We start from the raw sequence: 23783 nt of genomic DNA on the forward strand, positions 1-23783 counted from the left end.
ATAAGCCAGGATGGGCAAGGATCAAGGAGACAGGTGGTTGGTTTCACTCGTCCAAGCAGCCTGTCCACATCCTCGGAGGTAACAGATTGGAATTGATCCCACGCAATTTGACTAGACAGGACTCTAGCACTCTCCCGCCCCGGCCCTGCTCCCACGGTGGCGTCTACCTCTTCCCGAATCTGAGCGACTTTATCTGCAAAAAACTTTGCAAAATCTTTTTTTTTTTTTTAATAAATTTTTATTGGTTTTACAGCATTTTTTAAAAAGAACAAACAAACAGAAAACAAAACAAACATACAAAATACTTTCAAAGATATTTTCATAAACCTCTTTTCTTGGACTTCCCCATACCCCCCCTCTCTGCATCCCAGTGTCCATATTTAAACTAGCAACTCCCAGTTGTTACTTTCTAATCTCTGTCATCTTAGTCCTCCTTTATTATCTAACCTTGTATCCCTGTACCCTGTTACTTCTAGCAACCACAACATTTTAACATTCGTTGAGTTTGTAGTAGTCCTTAAGATAGCTCTTAAATTTTTTCCATTCTTCTTCCACCATCTCTTTACGTTGGTCACGGATTCTGCCTGTCATCTCAGCCAGTGTCATATAGTCCATCACTTTCATCTGCCATTCTTCCAGAGTAGGTAAATCTTGTGTCTTCCAATACTTTGCGATGAGTATTCTTGCTGCTGTTGTGGCATACATAAAGAAATTTCTATCTTTCTTTGTCACCAATTGGCCGACAATGCCCAAGAGAAAGGCCTCTGGTTTTTTGGAAAATGTACATTTAAGTACCTTTTTCATTTCATTATAGATCATTTCCCAGAAGGCCTTTATCTTCGGGCATGTCCACCAAAGGTGGTAAAAAGTACCTTCAGTCTCTTTACATTTCCAACATTTATTATCGGGCAAATGATAGATTTTTGCCAGCTTGACTGGGGTCATGTACCACCTGTATACCATTTTCATAATGTTTTCCTTTAAGGCATTACAAGCCGTAAATTTGATACCGGTGTTCCATAACCATTCCCAGTCATCTGACATAATGTTGTGTCCAACATCCTGCGCCCACTTAATCATAGCAGATTTAACTGTTTCATCCTGTGTGTTCCATTTCAACAGCAAGTTATACATTCTAGATAAATTCTTAGTATTGGGTTCTAGCAATTCGGTCTCTAGTTTTGATTTCTCCACTTGGAAACCGATTTTCCTATCCTGTTTAAAAATTTCCATTATTTGGCGATATTGAAACCAATTTTCTACTTTGTGCTTCAATTTCTCCTGACTTTGTAGTTTAACCTTGTCTCCATCCTGTTCTAAAATTTCCCAATACTTCGGCCATCCGACCTCCATATTGAGTTTCTTCACTGCTTTAGCCTCCACTGGTGACACCCATCTAGGGGTTTTATTTTCCAATAAGTCTTTGTATCTTATCCAGACATTAAATAATGCTTTTCTAACAATGTGATTTTTAAAGGTACTGTTAACCTTGTCATACCAAAGATATGCATGCCAACCAAAAGCATTATTGAAGCCTTCCAGATCCAAGATGTCTGTATTCTCGAGGAGCATCCATTCTTTCAGCCAGCAAAACGCTGCTGCCTCATAGTACAATTTTAGGTCCGGCAGGGCAAAACCCCCTCTTTCTTTAGCGTCAGTCAGTATTTTGAATTTAATTCGGGGCTTTTTGCCCTGCCAGACAAATTTCGAAATGTCTTTGTGCCACCTCTTAAAACATTCCATCTTATCAAGAATCTGCAAGGTCTGAAACAAAAATAACATTCTAGGCAATACATTCATTTTAATTACTGCAATTCGGCCTAACATTGACAGTTTCAGATTTGACCATATTTCTAGATCTTTTTTAATCTCTGACCAACATTTTTCATAATTGTCCTTATACAAATTAACATTCTTAGGTGTTAAATAAACCCCTAGGTATTTGACTTTCTTAACCACTGTCAAACCTGTTTCCTCCTGAAACTTCTCCTTTTCCATATCTGTTAGGTTTTTCCCTAAGACTTTAGTTTTTTGCTTATTCAACTTAAATCCAGCCACCTGGCCAAATTGTTGAATTATTTCTAAGACCCTTTTCGTACTAGTGTTTGGCTCTTGCAAAGTCAATACTAGGTCATCTGCATACGCTCTTAACTTGTAGTGTTTAGCTCCGACCTGCACACCTTTGACCTGCTGGTCATTTCTTATCATATTCAGCAACACCTCCAGAACCGAAATGAAAAGTAATGGGGAAATTGGGCACCCCTGCCGAGTTCCTTTTTCTATCTTAAGTTCCTCAGTCACAACATTATTTACAATCAGCTTAGCTTTTTGTTCGGAATATATTGCAGCCATACCATTCTCAAAACCCTGGCCTACCCCCATCCCATGAAGATTCTTCCTCATAAAACTCCAAGAGATATTATCAAAGGCTTTCTCCGCGTCCACAAAGATCAATACTGCTTTAGTGTTTATATTCACCTCCAGCTTTTCCAAAATGTCTATTACATTCCTTACATTGTCCGCTAGGTGTCTTTTAGGGAGAAAGCCTGCTTGGTCTTTATGAATCTTCTCCATCAAAACTCTTTTAAATCTTTTTGCCAAAATGTCTGCAAAAATTTTGTAATCCACATTAAGGAGTGATATCGGGCGGTAGTTCTTGAGTTGGGTCTTTTCAGTCTCTGACTTTGGTATGAGTGAGATATATGCCTCTTTCCACGATTCAGGTGCCCTTTTTCCTTCAAGGATCTCATTACAAACTTCTCTTAATGGTTGAATCAACCATTCCTTCAACGATTTGTAGTATCTAGAAGTCAGTCCATCTGGTCCCGGAGATTTGCCCAATTGCATATTCTGAATGGCAGCCTCTACCTCTTGTTCTGAGATTCTCTGGTTCAAGTCCATCTTACTTTGCTGAGAGATATTTTGTAATCCATATCTTCCAAGGAATTTGTCTATATCTTCTTCATTTTGCGGGCCTTGGGTGTAAAGTTTTTTGAAGTAACTTAGAAAGCAATTTCTAATTTCATTAGGTTTAGATATACTCTTTCCATCAACCTCTAGGCTTGTAACTGTATTTAGTTTCTGCCTTTTCTTCAATTGCCATGCCAAAAGTTTACCGCATTTATTTGCTGATTCAAAAGTCTTTTGTTTCATTTGCTTTATCTTCCATTCAATCTCTTGGTTCATCAATTCCATATATTGAGTTTGATATAACTTAATCTCTCTTAAAATGTCCTGAGACTTTGGTTTTGTTCTTAGTTTCCTCTCTCCTTCCTTTATCATTTCCAAGATCTTCTCTTTTTTCTCATTTTGTTTTTTCCTCTTTATTGAATTTTGTTGAATCAAAAATCCTCTCATAACAGCTTTACTTGCGTCCCAGATCACTCTTTTCTCCACGTCAGTCCTCAAATTTATTTCAAAATAGTCTTTTAAGGTCTTTTGGGCCTTCGTGAGAATCTCCTTATCTCGAAAGAGGGTGTCATTCATTCTCCATCTAAATTGACCGGTTATTGTGAGTTTCATCTCCATCTTCACGGCGTTATGGTCGGAGCAAGTTTTTGGGCAGATTTCCACTTTCTTAATCTTTGGAGCCAATCCACTAGTAACCCAGATTTGGTCAATTCTGGTCCAGGTCATCATTGCTTGGGAGAAGAAGGTTCCCTCTCTCTCCAGAGGGTTCCTTGTTCTCCAAATGTCTATCAAGTCCATGTTTTCTGTCATTTCGAAAAAAGTCTTGGGGAGTCTCCCTTCTTTAGTGACTGTTAGTCTTTGTGCCTTGTCCATATTAGTGGAGACCACGCCATTCATGTCTCCCATGATTATCATATTATAATCCAGATAGTCCGTCAAAGTTTCATGAAGTCCCTTAAAGAAGTCAGATTTGCCTTCATTTGGTGCATAAATTCCAACAACTAAAAGTTTTTCTCCTTGTACTTGTATCTCCACAGCCAGATATCTCCCTTGTTCATCTTTAAATATCATTTTTGGAGCCCATTTCTCCTTCACATATATTACCACTCCCCTCTTCTTAACTTTGTCTGATGAGACAAATTCTTGTCCTAACCTTTTATTTGTGAGTAATCTCCTGTGGGCTCTAGTTATGTGAGTTTCTTGTAAACATATCAAATCCAATTGTTCTCTGTTCAAAATATGAAATACTTGTCTTCTCTTCAAAGGCCCATTCAGTCCATTACAATTCCAACTAAGGAATTGCAGAGCCATCTTGTTATTTTCTTAAGGCTCCTCCAACAGCTCCAAGTTGTTGCTCTTCTTCTGACGGTGGTGGTTTTTGTCCAAACGAGAGATTCAGGATATCCAGTGCTCTCCTCTGTTCTGCAAGTACGTCCACAGTCCCCTTCTGTAGGTCCTCCTGATATCTTGCCAGAAATTTGTCTTTATCTTAAATTGTCTTTATTTTCACTTTCTTTGCCTTGTAGTCGAATGACAGTCCTTGTGGGAATTCCCACCTGAAGCGGATCTGATTTTTCTTTAACAAAAGCACCAAATCCTTGTAGAAGTTTCTTAAGTCCAAGATATATTTTGGTATGTCTTTAAAGATCTGTACTGCTGAATTTCCAATTTGGAGGGCTTTTCCAAAGTGTAGTCCTAAAATTTTATCTCTTTCCTCCTTAGATCTGAGTGTGATCAAACAATCTCTTGGTGTCTTTCTATCTTGCTTTTTGCCGAGTCTAAAGGCAGTTGTGATTTTAAAATCGTCTTCCTCCAGGTCCCAGCAATCCGCAAACTCCCGTGTCAAATATTCCACAAGGTTGTCACTTTCATTCTCCGGAATCAGTCTTAATTTTAAGTTTCTCTCTTTCCTCTGTAACTCCCACAAGGCCAAGGTTGCATCATGCTCATAGACCTTCTTGGCAAGTGGCTCTAATTTCTCCTGCGTCTCTCCAGCTGTGGCTTTGGCCTCTTCGGCAATTTGACGCGTGGTGGCATTTTCCTCGACCAATTTATTTATAGATTCTGTATTCTGGTTTAATCTTGTTGATATTTCTGTTAATTTTTGTGTGTTCTCTGAAGTCTGTTTTGTCAAAGACTCCAGAGTCTGGTTTATCTTAAGCAAAGCTTCTGTCACAGCTTCCATAGAAACGGCTGCTCCTTTGTCCTGTCCTGTTGTTCCAGCTAGTCCGGCTGTTACGCCTAAGATCGAACCTCTTCTCTTTGCTTGTTGCAGCTGCAGCTGTTGCTGTTGTTGTTGCTTGGTCTTGGCTCTTGTAGTTATCTCTTCTTGTGGCCCACTCATGTCAAGGTCAATTCCCACGGGATTTATTCTCCCTTGGAAAATTCCACTGTCTTAGGCCGTGCTGGACTTCACTTTATCCTCTAGAGGGAGCAAATCAAAATGGCCATAGAAGGAAATTTCAAAATACATGAACAAAGGAGACCATCCAAGATGTAGAAAGAAAGGAGATTAACCCAGTCAAAATCAATGTTACTAAAGTCTTATAGCTTCCAATTGCCACAGTTGCCCAGTATACTGTTTATACTGTTTCTTCTTAAAATGTACAAAAGTCAGGCACTGTGGAAACTTTGTATCAAGGTGTCACTTCACAGGGAAAAGTCAGCTCAATGTACTAAGAAGGCAGACCGTTTCAGACTTTCAAGTAGATGAGATAGCAGAGGTTTTTTCCTTCAAATAAGTCATGCAGTTAATGGTCAAATTCGCCTCCCCTCTGCCCTGCTTGCTAGAGGGGAGATCAAAGGTTTAAATGTCCGGTTTAGCTGATCAAAGGATGAATTTAAACGGATGCAGGTTTAGAGCTCCGTTGCTTTCACTTTCATGCGGTCGGGGGGAGGCAGACTTCCTTTGTTTAAATCTCCCCCGTTTTTAGCCCAATTTTTAAAATTAAGAAAAGTCCCAGTTATTTTTCAGTTCTTACTCACGGGGAATCAGTCCGAATTTCTTTTCAGGAAGGAATCGGCGCTCTCCGCTTATGGCGACGCGGCTTCACTTCGCAGGCTGGGTAGCGACTCTCAGCACCGCGCTCACTCCCGATGTCGATCCGTAGCCTTTAAAAAGGCTCTTTCACGGTACCGGGGGGCGCAAAGGTGCCCACCGAGTCTCCTTGTTCTCAGGCTTCAGCGCCTGGGATTTTGGGGGTCCCCCGCTTGCCGTAGCGGGTAAGACCCGAACTTGCGAAGCAGTCCTTCTCCGGAGCTCGGAGGTAGGACCGCCATTAAGCGCTGGCACCGACCGGAAGTCAAAACTTTGCAAAATCATTGCAGGAGATCATGTGGCCCGTACTGGGCCCCGATGTAGCAGGTGGTTCCGCTAAATTGCGGACCACCTGAAAAAGTCTCCTGCTGCTGCTAAGACGCCGAAATGTCTTGGGCCGGCCCTGAGGTAGAGGGAATGTTAGAGACTTCCATCTCCTGCAAATCACACACCTAACTCCTCCTCTACTCAAATATTGATGCTTCATACAACTTCATGTCTGCACCAGGGCACTTTTGCATTTATAGAGATGCGCCGTTCATCCATTTCCCAGCCACGCCATGCAACTGGAAGGATACATACCTGGAAGTGATGACTGGGAATGAATGGAAAGGCACTGCTGGTCCATATTTCCATGCTCTCCCCTCCACTGCCAACACTCAGTGACCATCCTGGTTCCATCAAGCATGTTCTGTTCTCACTGGGCTGTTTGGAGAGTTCCTCTCTCTTAGGATTCCCTTTCCTTAAATATATTTTTGCACTATCTGGAGCAACCTCCCCACCCATGACCCTCAAAGCCTACTGATGCCTCCTCTCTTAACACAATAATATAATTGACCGCTAGCTGATTTCCTTGACAGTATTTCTAGAATGCTTTTAAGCCCCTTTGAAGTCCGACTCTGATGAAAGAGAGGAGGACAGTGTCATTGGCCTATAGAATTGCAGAAACTGCTTTAGATCCTAATATGGGAGGGTGGCCGTTCACAGGGAGTAGCTGCTGGTTCATATCACCTAAGAATGAATTTAGTAAGTGAGGGGCAAGAATGCAACCTTGTTTAACCCCTTTGGTAGTTGCAAAACTGGAAGATGTGTCCAGGGAAATCTTCACCTGGCACCTGGCACTGACCTGCTGGGAGCAGGAAGGACCCTGCCCTGCTTCTCTCCACTTGGCTTGGGGCCTGACAGGCTCCATAAAGGACTGCTGCTGCTGCTCCTGGGCAGAGAGGCCTCCGTTTTTGTTTTCTTTCTGTTTTTAAATTGCTTTTATTTTTTATCCATGTCATTTTAAATTGTGATTGATGTTCATGCTGTATTCTTAGTTTTGGATTTTATGATTTATGTGGAAATTGTTTTCCATTTTTTGGTTGTGTACTTTTTGATGTGTTTTATTTATGGTTTATGACTTTTGTTATGTTGGTAACGGTGTAAATTTTGTCATGTTGTAGGCTGCCTTAAGCATTGTTTTAACTATGGAAAGGCGGCATACAAATAAAATGATGGTGATGGTATTCATATGCAACTTTTTAATCAAGAAAAGTAGATGACAACTATTTTACTTTTAAAAGTCATCTGAAGGCAGCCCTCCTTAGGGAAGTTTTTAATGTTTGAAGCTGTACTGTTTTTAATATTCAGTTGGAAGCCGCCCAGAGTGTCTGGGGAAACCCAGCCAGATGGGCGGGGTATAAATAATAAATTATTATTATTATTATTATGAGGCTCTAACCCCATTTCTCCCATTATAGCCCCCACCCGTTATTTGTTGAGGGGCGATATTTCTGAAACTGCTGAAATTGTTCCAGGATATTTAGCTGAGATTTTTAAAGTAAAAACTAAAATGAATTAATTCTACTTAATTATAATGATAATTTATTGAATTTATATACCACCCTATACCCGGGGTCTCAGGGCGGTTCACAGAATAATGGTGGCTATTGAGTCTTTTATACATTTTATGTGTTCAATATGTCTGGATTACCAATGTTTTGTGGATGGCTTTCCCCCCTTTTTTGATTTTATTGTCTAAATCAGACTTCCTCAACCTCAGCCCTCCAGATGTTTTGAGACTACAATTCCCAGCATCCCTGACCACTGGTCCTGCTAGCTAGGGATCATGGGAGTTGTAGGCCAAAAACATCTGAAGGGCTGAGTTTGAGGAAGCCTGGTCTAAATTATGCCAATAACGGCTGAATGAATGAACGAATGGACATAATAACATAAGAGATAAGACGAGCCTGCTGGATCAGGCCAACGACCCACCTAGCCTAGAATCCTGTTCTCACAGTGAGCAACCAGATGTCTCTGGGTGAGTGGGTGCTGTTTTGGGTGCCTATAAGCAACCCCACCCACAGGCTGAGCAGTGGAGGCTGAGGGAAGGAAGCCCTCATTTTGTGTGCCTGCAAGTTACGTTCTTCAAGATGACTACACAACCATGAGCCAGGATAAGCACTGGCTGTTAATTCACATATGGCCAGCTGGTTATCCTGGAAGTCGCAGCATCTGTCTGTTAATGATAGCAGAGCAGCAGCCAGGTTGAAATGTGGCTGTAGTTTCATTGAGAGGGCCATTTTGACTGCCCACTGAAGCAGAGCAGGGTTCACCAATGTTTGGGGCCATTTTTGGAACTTTGAGAAGGTGCCGTGTGTGCAAATCACAAAATGGCTGCTGTGAGGTGTGTGCAGCATAATGCCTGATGTATTTAGATACAGCAGAAAAGGTCACGGGGCCACAAAACTGTGTAGGGAAGCTCTTATCCATCAACAGAGAAAAGGGGCATCTCATCAGCCACAGCCACACTCACCCACAGAGAGAAACTATTTGCATTTTCCTCTGTTCAGAACAGAAGGGAAGGTGGGTGTCCGATCCTGGCATCCATTGGAATGTAGGCATGTTTACAGGGTAGTGGTGAATGTAAGATAGACTGATCCAGTGCAAACAGGAACTGAGCAGGAAGAGCAAACAGTCTCTGGTACATTGTGGATTTCTGTCTCGGGGGGGGGGGGATAAATACGGAGTCTTTGTGTGGGTTGGCATAGGAGACACAGGCAGGCACAGTGGTACTTGCAGGTATCCCATGACCCCTCAACTGAACCATGGGCCATATATTATGTCCCCATCCCAGGGATGTACTACCAGAAGGATGCAGTTGCAATTTATAAGTTAGGGGAAGACAACTCAAGCCTGAACCTCTCACTAAAGTAGTTAAACAACAACACCCCCTTACGTCCTAGAGGAAGATTAGTCTCTCACACACACATGCAACTTGGTTTTCTGTTCTCTGCTGACCTCCAGTGGTCTAGGGGTGTTGTGTTTTTTTTTAAAAAAGTTAAACTTAGAGAGGTTTTGAGCAAAATAATACAGTGGTGCCTCAGGTCACAAACACCTCGGGTTACAAACACTTCGGGTTACAAACTCCACCAACCCAGAAGTAGTACCTCGGGTTACAAACTTTACCTCAGGATGAGAACAGAAATCACACGGCTGCAGCATGGTGGCAGCAGGAGGCCCCATTAGCGAAAGCACACCTCAGGTTAAGAACAGCTTCGGGTTAAGAACGGACCTCCAGAACGAATTAAGTACGTAACCCGAGGTACCACTGTACACTGGACTTGCCATATTTCCTCCTGCAAACCTTTTATTTAAATATTATGTTACAAGACACTGAAGTTTGGAACACGGCTGGTGTTCCCAAAATGATATTTCCTTAAAGATTGTGCAAGACAGTGGATCCTATCAGCTAATTTCTGTTGACAGCAATAAGTTTTGCCCATATTCAGGGTGTAAGTGCTTTGTGGTCAAATATGGCTCAGGAAGGAAATTCCCCAAGTAAGTTGGCCAGCGATCCTCCTTCTGCATGAGAATAGCCATGAGGTGCATCTAATGCATCATTCAGTTCCCAAAGTGGCCAGCCAGATACCTCTGGGCAGAACATGAGTACAATAGCATTCTCCCTTGTGTTTCCCAACCACAGGTATTCAGAGCAGAGGCACCATCTTCTCTCTTCAACTGAGGGAGCCTTAAGCAACATCATGATGTCATGTGCGTGATGTCATGAGGAGCCAGGCAGCAGAGTTGAACACTCTGAAAACTGAGCGGGCCCAGCCCCCTAAAAAACAAACATGGGAGGGGCCCCCAAAACCGCCTCAGCCCCTCAGAGCTGGCACGTATGATTCAGAGGGATATTGTCTCCAACACTGGGCGTAGTACAGTAGCTATCACAACTAGTAGTCTTATCCTCAAATAGCCTGTCTAATCCCCTTTTATAGCTGTCCAAATTGGTGACCATCACTGCCTCCTGTGAGAACAATTTCCAAGATTTTAACTATGAGTCATGGTAAGAACTTTCTTTTGTCTCTCGTGAATCTTCCAACATTCAACTTCACTGGGTGTCCAGAAATTCTAGTATCATGTGGACATAAGAATATCAGAAGAGCCTGCTGGTTCAGGTCAGTGACATATCCAGTCCAGCAGTTTCCTGTTTTCAAGGTGGTCAAGCAGAACCCAAGCATGAGATCACTCTCCCCTCCTGTGGTTCCCAGCAATGGATATTCAAAGGCATTACTCCTGGTTGTGGAAGCAGAGTAGATCCATCCCTTCCAATAGCTACTGACAGCCTTTTCCTCCATGAACTTGTCTCAACTTCTCTTAAACCCATTCAAAGTTGGTGGCCATCACTGCCTCTTGTGGGATTGAGTTCCAATCTTCTTTTTCCACTTCCTTCACAACATGCCTAATTTTATACAGCTCATGTTTCCTCCTGCTCACCTTTCTCTAAATAATGTTGTAATTGTTCCTCTTATTTGAGGCCTGCTGTATTTTTCAGCAAAAGTAAAGAGGCCAAGCTGTTCCACTAAGAGGTCTCTTGCTCCTTGCAAGGTTGATTGGTGAAAAATGCCCTCCCTCCGTGTCAGGAGTCCAGGTTCCCTGCTTGATAACACAGTAAATGTAGGTAATTAAAAAGGATTTATTGCAAAAACAAACAGATAGCTCTGGATGGCTCTAATGAAGCCACGACATTACCACTGAAGACTCCTTCCGCTTCCTACAGAAAATATTGAACTTTCACATCTTACATCTCTTGTTTTGCTTCCTGTCTAGCAGCCCTCCCATTTACCAACTCTTTGGGCTTATTGGATCAGCTCCAACCTCTTCCTGTTCCGCCAGACTGTCTCTGTGTCTGTTTGCACCTGTTTGAGCTCCCTGAGAGCTTTGGCTGTGTTCCAGCCCGCTTTCAGTTGTTCCCTTGGCAATTGGCACTCCAATGTCTGGGGGAGCCTGCTTCAAATCTAAACCTCTCTGTTCTGCAGCCAGCTGTAAAGTTCCACTAGGAGCTGGCTCATTCCTGACACTCTGGTCTGGCTCAGATTTTTGAGCCCTCTTGCCCAAAAACTTCAGGGAAAATACCCAAGAGTGTACACAGCCACTAGACTCAGTATAGACAATGGAGGATGGTCTATCAGGGCAAACGAGGCACTGTCCTGCCAACTGCCCCAGTCTATCCTCAGCCACCCTGCACCTGTCTGCCTTCTTCCTTCCATCCAGTCCAAAAGGTTACACTGTCTGTCTGCTTCCTTGTCCTTAGTCTCAGTGTTGCCTTTGTAGAATGCCTCAGGGAGGAGAATGGGAACAAAACTAGAATGAGTTGGCTCTGCTTTTCATTGGTTCTGGCTCCACCTACTGTTGGACTTCTGCCTTCCAACTTATTAGTTATAAGTTTAATGTACACAAAATGTTGTGTTTGAATGCATTGTATTTGGAATGATGTAAAGAGAAGTTTACCTTAAGCAAGAGGTTCCACTCTGGGTGAAAGCGGAAGGCTGGTGTTTTTCCATTTCAGTGAGCTAAAGTTCCTGAAGACTCGTCACTGGAAACCTGAGCTGCAGCTTTCACAGCAGCTGGGGCAACCTGAGACTTCAGAGATAGCTAGTAGCTGCAGTTGCAGAGAAGCTCTGCAATGATGAACAAGCTTGTGATCTCTCTCTGGGACCAGAGAGAGGAATATTTACTGAACTGCATTAAAGAACTTAAAGGACTAAACCACCTTGCTAGTATTTAGGAGTGTTCTGCAGTAAAGCTTTAATACACAATTTTGAGGTAGAAAGCTCATTTATTTCTACACAAGGTCTAGATCAGGGATTCTGCTGAACAACTCTAACACAGCCCACCTGTTCCCATGGGCACCAACCACCACTAGAAAAAGGCAGCTTCCTTTTAACTGTAGAGGGTAGGTATTCAGCATCCACCCCCTTCAATTTTCAAGTTCACTCATCACTCATCAGAGAGTCCTTGTTGCCTCTGAAATGGGTCCAAGCCCTGATTACTGGAAAACTGAGCCCAGTTACCTATTGGAGCTCTTTGGGATGCAGAGTAAGCAGCATCTGGCTTGAGAATGTCTAGTTACAGGGTAGGCTTCTTGTAGAGCAGGCTTCCTCAACCTCGGCCCTCCAGATGTTTTGAGACTACCGTTCCCATCATCCCTGACCACTGGTCCTGCTAGCTAGGGATCATGGGAGTTGTAGGCCAAAAACATCTGGAGGGCCGAGGTTGAGGATGCCTGTTGTAAAATAAGAGAATAACAAAGTTGTTTAGTATAGGAAGTACATAACTTAGATAGAAAAGGCTTCCAATTCTAAGATAGCTAGCTAATCTAGAGAAGACAAAGGTAGCCGTGCTATTTCATTTGTTCTCAGAAGATAGATTCAAGGTGACCTCTCAACTTGAGGTCTTAGAGAGAAGTGGAAGGCAGAAGAGGATGTTGTAAAGAGGATGCAAACTAAGATTATCAGTGCAATCAGTGTAAAGAGATAGAGAGATCAAATAAAGGGTTAAAGCAACAGGGATAGTCTAGGAGTCTGGAGATCCCCATCTCTGTCTGCCTTAACCCCATGCAAACCCATCTCCTGTAAGATGAGTTATACCCTTGAACTCAGCTAGATTGGCAAAGAAAAGGTGTTTTATATGCATTATATATGCATTATAACACTGTGACACCAGATGGTGCTGTGGAGTTCTGTTTTTGCCAATCCGGTTTCTCATACAAAGTGTACAATGCGTTTTCCTGAAACGCTTCTTTGAAGTGTCTAGATCCAGCCCCAGACTTCTAATGGTGATCTGATATTGGTATATATGGTGAAATTGCCCATTTTGCTCTGTTGCGGCTCCAGAAGAACCCGGACAAGGTCAGTATAACCTCTGCCTGTGGGAGTCTGATGGGGCTTGGTAAGAATAAATCTGGCAAGTGACTTAAAGGTGAACAAATTGTCTTGGGTCAGAGACACAATTATACAGAACAATGCAACAATTGCCCACAAAGAGTTTCATGCGGGAGTAATTAGTTTAAATCATAAACAATGCAGTCATTATTCTTCCTAAGTCCAAAGAGAACTAGGCAATTTTTGCTCGCAAACTTTCCACTCAACCATTCCAAATGTCCTTCTAATCCACCAAGGCGCCAGACACGCTGCTTCTCTGCAAATAGCTTCAGTCCCCAAACAACTGGAAAAAGGAAATGATGATCTTATGCATTAATTGTGGCTTGAAGGACAGTAGCTATTCTACAAGGTGTTTACAAGGTCAGAATTATTATTTAGCTCCTCAGCAGAAGAAGGTAACTCTCTTCTCAGGACAAACTTTCGCACTTTCTAGCCTTCCACCAAGCAACTCTCCTCAACAGCTTTAAACAACTGGTGGACAGATTTACATCAACTAGAGGTGGGCAAACATCTCAGTTTTGGTTTCTCCCCCCCCCCAATAATTTTTTATTATTTTCTTTATACAAACTTTTGCAACATTACAGTAAATCATATAAATACTTTTGCTCTGCAGAGCTTGTAACTTCCCTCTGTTCCTTCAGCGAGTATCCTTTGTTTTCTTATATCACGTATTCTGTTTATTTAACCTTAAATCTGCCATACGTTGTAAGAGCTATTTGAGTCCTGCCAGTGCCTTTAAGGTTTTGCAATTATCTTTTATGTACACCATAAATTTACTCCAACTTTCTTGAAACCTCTGGTCATCCTGGTCCCAAATTCTTCCCATCAGCCTGGCTAATTCTTCATAACTCATCATTTTCGTCTGCCACTCTGTAATAGTTGGCACTTCTTTCAATTTCCAGTTTGGGGCAAGCATATTTCTTGCTGCAGCTGTGGCATACATAAAAAAATCTTTGATCTATTTTCTCAATTTCCTTCCCCATCAGTTTTGGTTTCTCATTTATTAAAATGTTAAACTCAGTTCTTCAACATCTTCATAGCAATTTGAAAACTCTTCCAAAAATCTTGAAGATTCAGCAGCATTTTAGTGACCTTAGCTTGATCTCATAAGCCTGCTCCTTCCCCAACTCTGGATTGTAACTGTTTTGAGATATGTTTTATTGTTTCTGTGTTTGGTATCCTGGGTTCTCATGGGATAATAATAAGAATAATCCCAGAGTCTAAAATTATCTTAGTGCTCCCCTGCACAGAATTTCTACTATAGCTGTAAAAGTAGGAGCAGCAATTGTTCAGAAAGGCTGCACTCATTGAATTTCTTGGTGCTATGTGTGCTTAGAAACCCAGCTTGCCTTCCAGGAAATGTGGAGGCGGGAAGACTATAGGTGAGAAAACGGTTTAGAGAAAAAGTTGGGGGCTTTCGTCTCTTCCAGATATTCATTCTGGGACTGTCTGAATAAATAAACAAATAAGCAAGCTTTTCATTTTAGCACTTAGTGAAGCTGGTGAATGTGAAACACAGTCGAGACTAAATATATTCAATACCGATCCAATGCTGCCATCTAATGGTTTTAAAAAAATATGCCATAGAAATACCTTCTTTAGGGAAACTGAAATATCATGAAGTTGTGAGCAAGCTTTTGAGCTCAACTGATCTCTTCGCCAGGCTGGGCATATTAAGAGTTTTTATATGGGGGTGGCATTTGAGTAAGGATGTATTTGACCATAATGGAAAATAGGTTTCAGGTGCTCTATTAAAAGTTTTTAAGTTATTGATGCGTCTGGATTCCCCCCACCCCACCCCCGGTTTAAAGTCATCCACTGAGTCTCATGGCTTAATGGGGATTTGAACCCAGGTCTTTCTCCTCCTACTCAGACATGCTAACCACCAGCCAGATTTACATATAAGCTAAACAAGCTATAGCTTAGGGCCCCACTCTCTTGGGGGCCCCCAAAAAATTAAAGGGGGGAAAAAACCCTTTATGTACATTTCCAAAATATAAGAGAAAAAACAAATAAAATAAAACCTACATACAGCAACAGTGTTTTTGTGTTGTGTAGGCTCCTATGGTGTGAACCATGGGCCCCGTCTGCTAGCCTGCTCCCCAAAATATCACTGGTTTGCTCATTTCTATATATATGGTGCCTACATTCTGCATGTGCAAATGGCTTTAGATACCTATTAGGTCCATAAATTACCATATAGCATATATTCAACACAAAAAAACAGTGACATGCCCCATGACCTACAGTAGCTTAGGGCCTCAGCAAACCTAAATCCAGCCCTGCTAACCATGGCATCAGACATTTATAAGATCTCCTAGTGAGATTGTTGGGGGGCGGGGAGGTAACTCTACCTTTTCCTGAGAGCCTCCCCTCGGCTTGTTTCTACATGCAAACCAATCACACAATTTCACGCCTTCTGAAAATGGTAACTACTCATACCAGCTCCAGTGCCAAGAGCAATCTGGAAATTCAAGTGAAATCTTTGTTCCCTGGGAACACAGGAAAAGGACTGCTTCAAAGCTTATGACAGTGGAAGGTTCAAGGATTCGAGGTAGCTAGTTGGGCAGGTAGGGGGGCCTTCCTGAAGGAGGAGTGGGGTAATATTTTAAAGGGATGATTGAGTCGCTTAGAGCATGCTGCTGATAACAGCAAGGTTGCAGGTTCGATCCCTGTATGGGTCAGCTGCATATTCCTGCATTGCAATGGGTTGGTCTAGATTATCCTCCAGCTCCACAATTCTATGATTCTATGTTTCCTATTTGTTTCATTTATTTGCAGATATTCCTATACCTCCAACATTAGGGAAAAATCATCATGCAGGCGAACAGCATAAGGCCAATGAAATTACATTGGTAAAACAAACTCAGAATGCTCAGGTGGCATTTAAAATGTATAAATTATTATTGGAATGGCATTTGAAAGATGAGAAAGTTAAATCGGTTATGATTCATTGGGCTAAAGATATTGGTCATAATATACAATAGGGGATTGGGAAAAAATATGGAAAGAGGGAATAAAATTTACTGCTTGCAGTGCGTTGAACGAAAACATTATGAAAACAATGTACAGGCATATAACACCAGCAAAGTTAGCTAAAATGTACAAAACAGATACAGTGGTGCCCCACAAGACGAATGCCTCGCAAGACGGAAAACTCGCTAGACGAAAGAGTTTTCCGTTTTGGAGGTGCTTCGCAAAACGAATTTCCTATGGGCTTGCTTCGCAAGACAACAATGTCTTGCGAGTTCCTGCTGGGGTTTTTTCCTTCCCCCCTTTTTCTAAGCCGCTAAGCCGCTTATCAGCTGATCCGATCAGCAGAGAAGCCGCTAAAAGCCGCTAATAGCGCTAATAGCGCTAATCCGCTAATCCGTCAATGGGCTTGCTTTGCAAGGCGAAAAAACCACTAGACGAAGAGAATCACAGAACGGATTCTTTTCGTCTTGCGAGGCACCACTGTAACAAATGTTGGAAATGTAAAGAAAAGGAGGGTACTTTTTGCCATATGTGGTGGGAATGTAAGAAAGTGAAGGACTTCTGGGAAATGCTTTATAATGAATTGAAAAAATTGTTGAAATATACATTTGTTAAAATAAACCAGAAGCCCTTCTATTGGGTATTGTGGGTACAGAAATACATATGAATGATAAAAAATTGTTTTTATATGCGATAACTGCATCAAGGATATTGTTAGCCCAAAGGTGGAAGCAAGAAGAAATGCCAACTAAAGAAGAGTGGCAAGAGAAATTGATGAACTATGCTGAGATGGCGAGACTAACAGGGAAAATTCAGAACCAGCACGACCAGACTTTCCTAAAGGAATGGAAGGAGTTTTTGATATATTTGGAAAGCAACTGTAACCAATTGACATCATTTGTAGGGTTAAAAGAAGTTATGTAAGGAGTAATATATAAATTATTGTGAAAAGAATTAAGAATAGGTATTAAGGTTTGAATTTATAGCAATAACTATAGTAACAAAATGCATAATTAGAAAGGATTTTAGAAAACCATCAGATGAGGTTGATGGAAGTCTTAGGCTATGATAGCCAAAGATTTTGAAATGATGTTTAAAAGAATGATATGCTGGAAAATATGTGTAAAAACCAATAAAAAATTATTATAAAAACAAACAAACAAACAAACAAAAACCCAGAATGCTCAGGTGGGTTCCAGAACCTCTCAGGTGGGTGCCATCGCCATTCTAAGAAAAAGAGGGAGGCGTTCATGGTGATTTCCGGCACCTCTTTTTTTAGAAAAACAGCAGTGTGTGTGTAGAGTATACTTAAACATTTGATCAAAGTTGGCTCCCAAGATTGAAGAGCAGGTTTTGGTCTATGCTTGGATACTACTGGAAGCCCTTTTGAAATAAAACGGTGCAGTAAACCTTTCAAAGCTGCAGTATTTTGGACACCTTTTCAGATATCGTAACCAAAATTTGAAATAAGAAGCAAGATTTTGTCTGTGTTTGGATACTGTTGGATGCTATCAGGGCCGGATTGAGGTTTGATGAGGCCCTAAGCTACTGAACGTAATGGGGCCCCTTATATGTCCAGCTGCCCTTTGTCAACAACAAATTGTCACTGTTTTGTGTGTGTTGAATATATGCTATATGGTAATTTATGGACCTACTGGGTATCTAAAGCCATTTGCACATGTATTTTATCAAAGTAATAGTTGAACTGAAATACAATTAAGAATAAGTATATGGGGGGGGGGGGCGGCAAGAGAGTGGGGCCCTAAGCTATAGCATGTTTAGCTTATATGTAAATCTGGCACTGGATGCCATTTCGAATCAAGATGGAAGACAAAACCTTTCAAGAATGCACTCATTGTCAGTAAGGATTGTTGTTGCCACTCTTACAACTCTCTTGAGTAATGCCAGACAAAAGAAGAAGAGGAAGAAGGAGGAGAAGGAGGAGGAGTCAGCCATCTGACTGGGTTGCCACAGCTACTCTGAGTGGCTCCCAGCAAATTAATAGGATAAAATACATCACAAATAAGTACGTCAGCTAAATATTGCTCATTCTGCATAGGTAAGAAATGGGTCTTTTAGTGTGGCAACACCAACACTTCATTTAAGAGGGAGCACCATAATGGGATTAGCACTAAAAGTCTCCATCTCTATTTAAAGCATACCAATCTAACTGATGTCACTGAGGAGCCCTTGAAGTTGTTCTCACAATCCAGTTGATGTGGATTAAGGTGGCCCTTCAAACACAGAATCATGGAAACACAGAATAGCAGAGATGCAGTGGCAAAAAGTGCAATTGGTATAATAATGGCGTCAAATTTATAAGGGCAGTTTAATTTTCTGGAGCCTGACCCTCCCAAATCACTGTACCAGTTTGGTTCAAACATTAATAATGCTTCAACCAAAAGATAATGGGTCAGGTGGGGAGAGACATTTCTCTGAAATTTTCCAGAGGAAATGACCTTGCTGAACCTTACAAGATGGCCAAGGTGGGTTGTGGAGAAATTTGATTCAGACTGCATTTAAGAGCGATCCTACAAAATGTGCACTTCCTGAAACAATAAGTGAACCAGAACAGAGCCAGCCCTCAAAATTTGTATTTCTCCAAATTTTTCAGTGCAGTTCTACAGCCTAGTAATATATAAACCCTAAAGCCTAGGGTAAACTGTGCACAAAGATGCAGATATCAGTGAAAATAATTTGCTGAAATGCATTATATTAGGGGAAATAGCTTTGCAGAAAATGTGCACATTAGGGAAAACTGCACTTGGGGATAAATTTGCACTTCGATGCTGATGAATTTTCATGAGAAAAAATAAAATGAAATCACAACCCGATGTGGAAATGTGGAGGTTAGACAAATAAACAGAGAGAAACCAAAATTGACAGATCTGCTCATCCCTAGATCTGTCCGGGTGTCTCTTAGTTATGTTCTAGAGAGCTTACCTTTCTCCCACTCACTGTGGATTTTGAGTCATACCTGGAGACTGATGCTAGGACCAGAGATTATACCAATGCTAAACATATCCAGAAGAGGTCAGCAAATAGCAAGATATAAATACTGATGTCAATGTATGCTAACTGAATCTTGTCATTCGTGTCTCCAGCCTGCCAGTGTTCTGTTGGAGAGATTCAAACACGAATCGAAACTTCAGCCTTGCGGATTTAAAGTGGTTGAAAGTGCTTTTTTGCTGTCATAACTAAAGAAGGATTGCAATTTAAACTGATGGAATATGCGCCGCTTGCGGACCTAACATACAGAGTAAGAGAACAATAAGAACTTACATCTAAAGAAGCTTGCAAAATGTTTGTTGAATATATTCGGGGGGAATATGTACATTTGAAAACATTGGCAGCATTAAGATGAATTCAACAGTTAAACAAGTTTTGATTGTAATTGTAATAATGGAATACTGAAAGATTTAGTTTATGTAAAATATGCAGGGATTTCTGATATGAAAAATGAACCATGGAAAGAGAAGAAGTGAAGTTGTTGATATTTTAAGGTTGTTTAAATGAATATTTTAAATTGTAAAACAGAAAATTTAATAAAAATTATAAACCACAGAGCCTAGGACTTGCTAATCAGAAGGTCAGCAGTTCGAATCCCCGCGACGGGGTGAGCTCCCGTTGCTCAGTCCCAGCTCCTGCCAACCTAGCGGTTCGAAAGCATGTCAAAGTGCAAGTAGATAAATAGGTATCATTCCGGCGGGAAGGTAAACAGTGTTTCCATGCGCTGCTCTGGTTCTCCAGAAGCGGCTTAGTCATGCTGGCCACATGACCTGGAAGCTGTTCGCCGGCTCCCTCAGCCAGTAAAGCGAGATGAGCGCCGCAACCCCAGAGTCGGCCACAACTGGACCTAATGGTCAGGGGTCCCTTTACCTTTACCTTTTTACACACAACAAAAGAAAGTGCTTTGTTGCCCTGTCATGGCAAATCCACTTTTTTTTTAAAAAATGGATCCCACCCCCCACCCCCGCAGTTTGTTAAGGGATGACAAAAAGTCTGGGAGCAACCACCAAAAAAGGCCCTCTCCCGTGTCTCCACCAAATGTGCCTGTGAGGGTGGCAGGACTGAGAGGAGAGCCTTCCCTGAAGATCTCTAAACCCGGGCAGGTTTGTATGAAGGAATACAGTATTTCAGATAGCTTGCACCTAAGCCCTGTAGGGCTTTATAGGACACAACCAGCCCTTTGAATTGTGCCCAGAAACAGACTGGTAGCCAGTGCAGCTGCTGTAACAAGGGAGTTGTTTATTCCCTATAACCAGCCCCAGTGTGGCAGCAACTCTTTGAGCCAGTTGGAATTTCTGAGCGCTTTTCAGGCTCCTCATACTTTCAGCGTTGTGGTTTTAGAAGGGGAAGGGGGGGGGCTGGGTTGTTTGCTTTCCACTCTTGCTAACAAAGCTGCAGTTGAAAACGCTTTGCCGTTGCATTTCTCTGCTCTCCTCCAGGCAACGTTGGGCCCTGCTCGAGAAAGAAAGAAACATCTAAGTGACAAATTCGCAGTTGTCAGCAAGATTAATGTGACGTTTTGGAGTCACCGTGCCTATATATCACTTAAAGTCCCCCGCAGGGCTTTTGCAAACATCTTGGGTTGTTACAAACATCACAAGGCAACAGAAAAAGAGGAAAGAGATTATGTTATGAAAGAGGCAACAGTCAAGTCTCTGTTCCGTAGATGAGTGTGTAATTTCTGCACAGAGAGGATAGCAACGCTTGCAGACTGGAGATTTGCTCCTGGGAAGGAACTTAAAAGGGGATGCTGAGAAGAGGGGGGTTCTTGACGTGCTGCGGTGTCAAGCCCTGAACTCTTCACAAGGGAGGTTGGAGAATTCCATTAGAAGTGTAACTGGAGCAGAAATGGTGACTATTCGCCTGCTTGTCCAAGGTCAAGAATGGAGATCACAAAAGCAAATATGAGTGTTGTTCACCAACATTAACATAAATGACTGTGTTAATTCCTGAACTGTTTTTGCTGTTTTTTCTTCCAAGGAAATACAGTGGTACCTCAGGTTAAGTACTTCATTCCGGAGGTCCGTATTTAACCTGAAACTGTTCTTAACCTGAAGCACCACTTTAGCTAATGGGGCCTTCTGCTGCTGCCGTGCCGCCAGAGCCCGATTTCTGTTCTCATCCTGAAGCAAAGTTCTTAACCTGAAGCACTATTTCTAGGTTAGTGGAGTCTGTAACCTGAAGCATATGTAACCTGAAGCATATGTAACCTGAGGTACCACTGTACATTGATAAACTAGACATAAATGGTAAATGTAAACATAACCAATAAAAGACACAGAGTGCTTCCATCAGCTGCACTCCTATCTGGACAGCGATAGCCTAACTTCATCCGTCTATGCTTTGGTAACCTCTAGATTAGATTATTGCAACACATTACAGTGGTGCCTTGCAAGACGAAATTAATCCATTCTGCGAGTCTCTTCGTCTAGCGGTTTTTTCATCTTGCGAAGCAACCCTATTAGCAGCTTAGCGGATTAGCGCTATTAGCGGTTTAGAGGCTATTAGCGGCTTAGCGGCTATTAAAGGCTTAGCGGCTTAGCGGCTTAGAAAAAGGGGGGAAATTGCAAGACTCGCAAGACTTTTTCGTCTTGCGAAGCAAGCCCATAGGGAAATTTGTCTTGCGAAGCACATCGAAAAATGGAAAACCCTTTCGGCTAGCAGGTTTTTCGTCTTGCGAGGCATTCGTCTTGCGGGGCACCACTGTATACGTCCCTAATATCCTGCTTCTGAAGACGGTACAGAAACTGGTGCAGAATTTGCTCACCGCATATTACACTGATTCTGTCCTGACTGCACTTGCTGCCAATTAGCTTCTGGGCCCAATTCAAAGTGCTGGTTTTGACCCATAAAGCCTTAAATGGCCCAGGATCACAATACCTCAAGGACCACTTCTTCCCATATGAACCAGCTGAGACTCTGCAAAATTCATGTGAGCAACTTATTTGTTCGCCTCCTCCATGAGAGGTATGGAAGATAGCTACATGAGAACGGGGCTTTTCTGTGGTGGCTCCCCATTTGTGTAATACTTTCCCTGGCTCCTCCATTACATATCTTTAGGCACCAGATGAAAACGTTTTCTCTTTAACCAGGCCTTTGGCTGATTAGCATTCTATGTCTTTCAAAATGTGTTTGTGGGATGGGGGCTATTGGTTTGTTTTTGTTTTGTAATGCATTTTGTGTTCTCAGTTTGTTTTTGTTTTTTTTAATGTGGTAAATAATCCTAATCAAAATAATATATGTAAACACAGTCAGTAAACATCATTGCAAAAGTTCATTAGTAAATGTTAGATTTGGCCATAGCAGACATTGAGATGAACAGCAGAAGCTGAAATGTAGCAGAAGTGATGCTGATGACAATGAACACAGGATAGGACAGAAATTGCTGCCTCCTTACATCCCTGTTATCCTCATATCCCCAGGATGGTCTCAGCTGGACTTTCCTGTAAGTAAGGGAAGGCTGGAGTGGCTGTGTCCTCCATTTACTCTTGGAAGCCATTCTTCTTTCTTTTGGCAAGTTAGGTTCCTACTGTTAAAGAAATCAGTGTGACTAGGGATGGGGTAGAAATTTGATACAGTTCACATTTAAAGGCAACCTTGGCAAATTTGCACTTTCTGAAACAATGCATAAACTGAAGCACAGCTGTCCTTTGAAATTCACAGTTTACCAAAATATGCAGGGCTGTTCTCCACCCAAGCCATGTGTATAACAATGCACACACTGGGGTAAAGCATAAATGCATATATTAATAAAATAACATACCAAGTACAGTATATTGGGGAAAATCGCTTGCACAAAGGTGCATAAACTGAATTAAAATTGCTTTATTAGTTGCGCTGAAATGGGCAAAGTGTTCTGCCTCTTGTATAACCAAACTGCAAAGGAATTTACAAGAAGCATGAAATAATTGGAAATGAAAATTATTTTATTTTATTTATTTATTTATTAAAATTCCATACCAACCTTCATCCAAGGATCACTGGGCAGTTTAGAATATAAGAACACAAAAAATAGTAACAAGCAAAGCAATACCCTCACCACCCACCAATTTTAAAAGGCCATAGATTGTGCAATTAGCCAGTGGCCTGGGAGGAGATCAATGTTTTTGCCTGGTGCCTAAATATGGGGATTTTAACTGCAGTTCCTCCCTCAAACCATTGCTTTGTCCTTCCTCTCTGCTACCAAAGGCCTTGTCAATGACGCTCTGCAAAGGGAGTTCCAGCGATGACTGACAGATGATGCCAAAATGTGCTCCCTGCAATATTCATAAGCAGATTTTTTAGCGGGGTGGGGGATAATTAACAGAGACAACTGTCTTCTTTTCTCCTGATTACCCAAAGATATGTTAAAGGCAGTTTGCATAATTAATTTTTTAATCGTAAGGTTGCTTCCAGATTCTCAGAGGTTATTTCAGGGTGCTTCAAGAAAGCCATTTCCATAATGAATGCTACCTGTCGATTCTTAGCTTATAAATTAATGATTACAGAAAGAGAGGGGGAGAGAAGAAGGAAGAGGAGACAGCAGGGGATAGAGAGAGATATATATCAAGGCTGAGGAGAAAGAAGGTGTGAAGAAGCAGAGGTGGTAGGAGACAATTTTTCCATGTATTCGACAGCATGTGCTATACCATGAATAAGTATGG

The sequence above is a fragment of the Podarcis bocagei genome (genome assembly GCF_964188305.1).
Source record: "Podarcis bocagei genome assembly, chromosome: 15".
Taxonomy (NCBI): domain Eukaryota; kingdom Metazoa; phylum Chordata; class Lepidosauria; order Squamata; family Lacertidae; genus Podarcis; species Podarcis bocagei.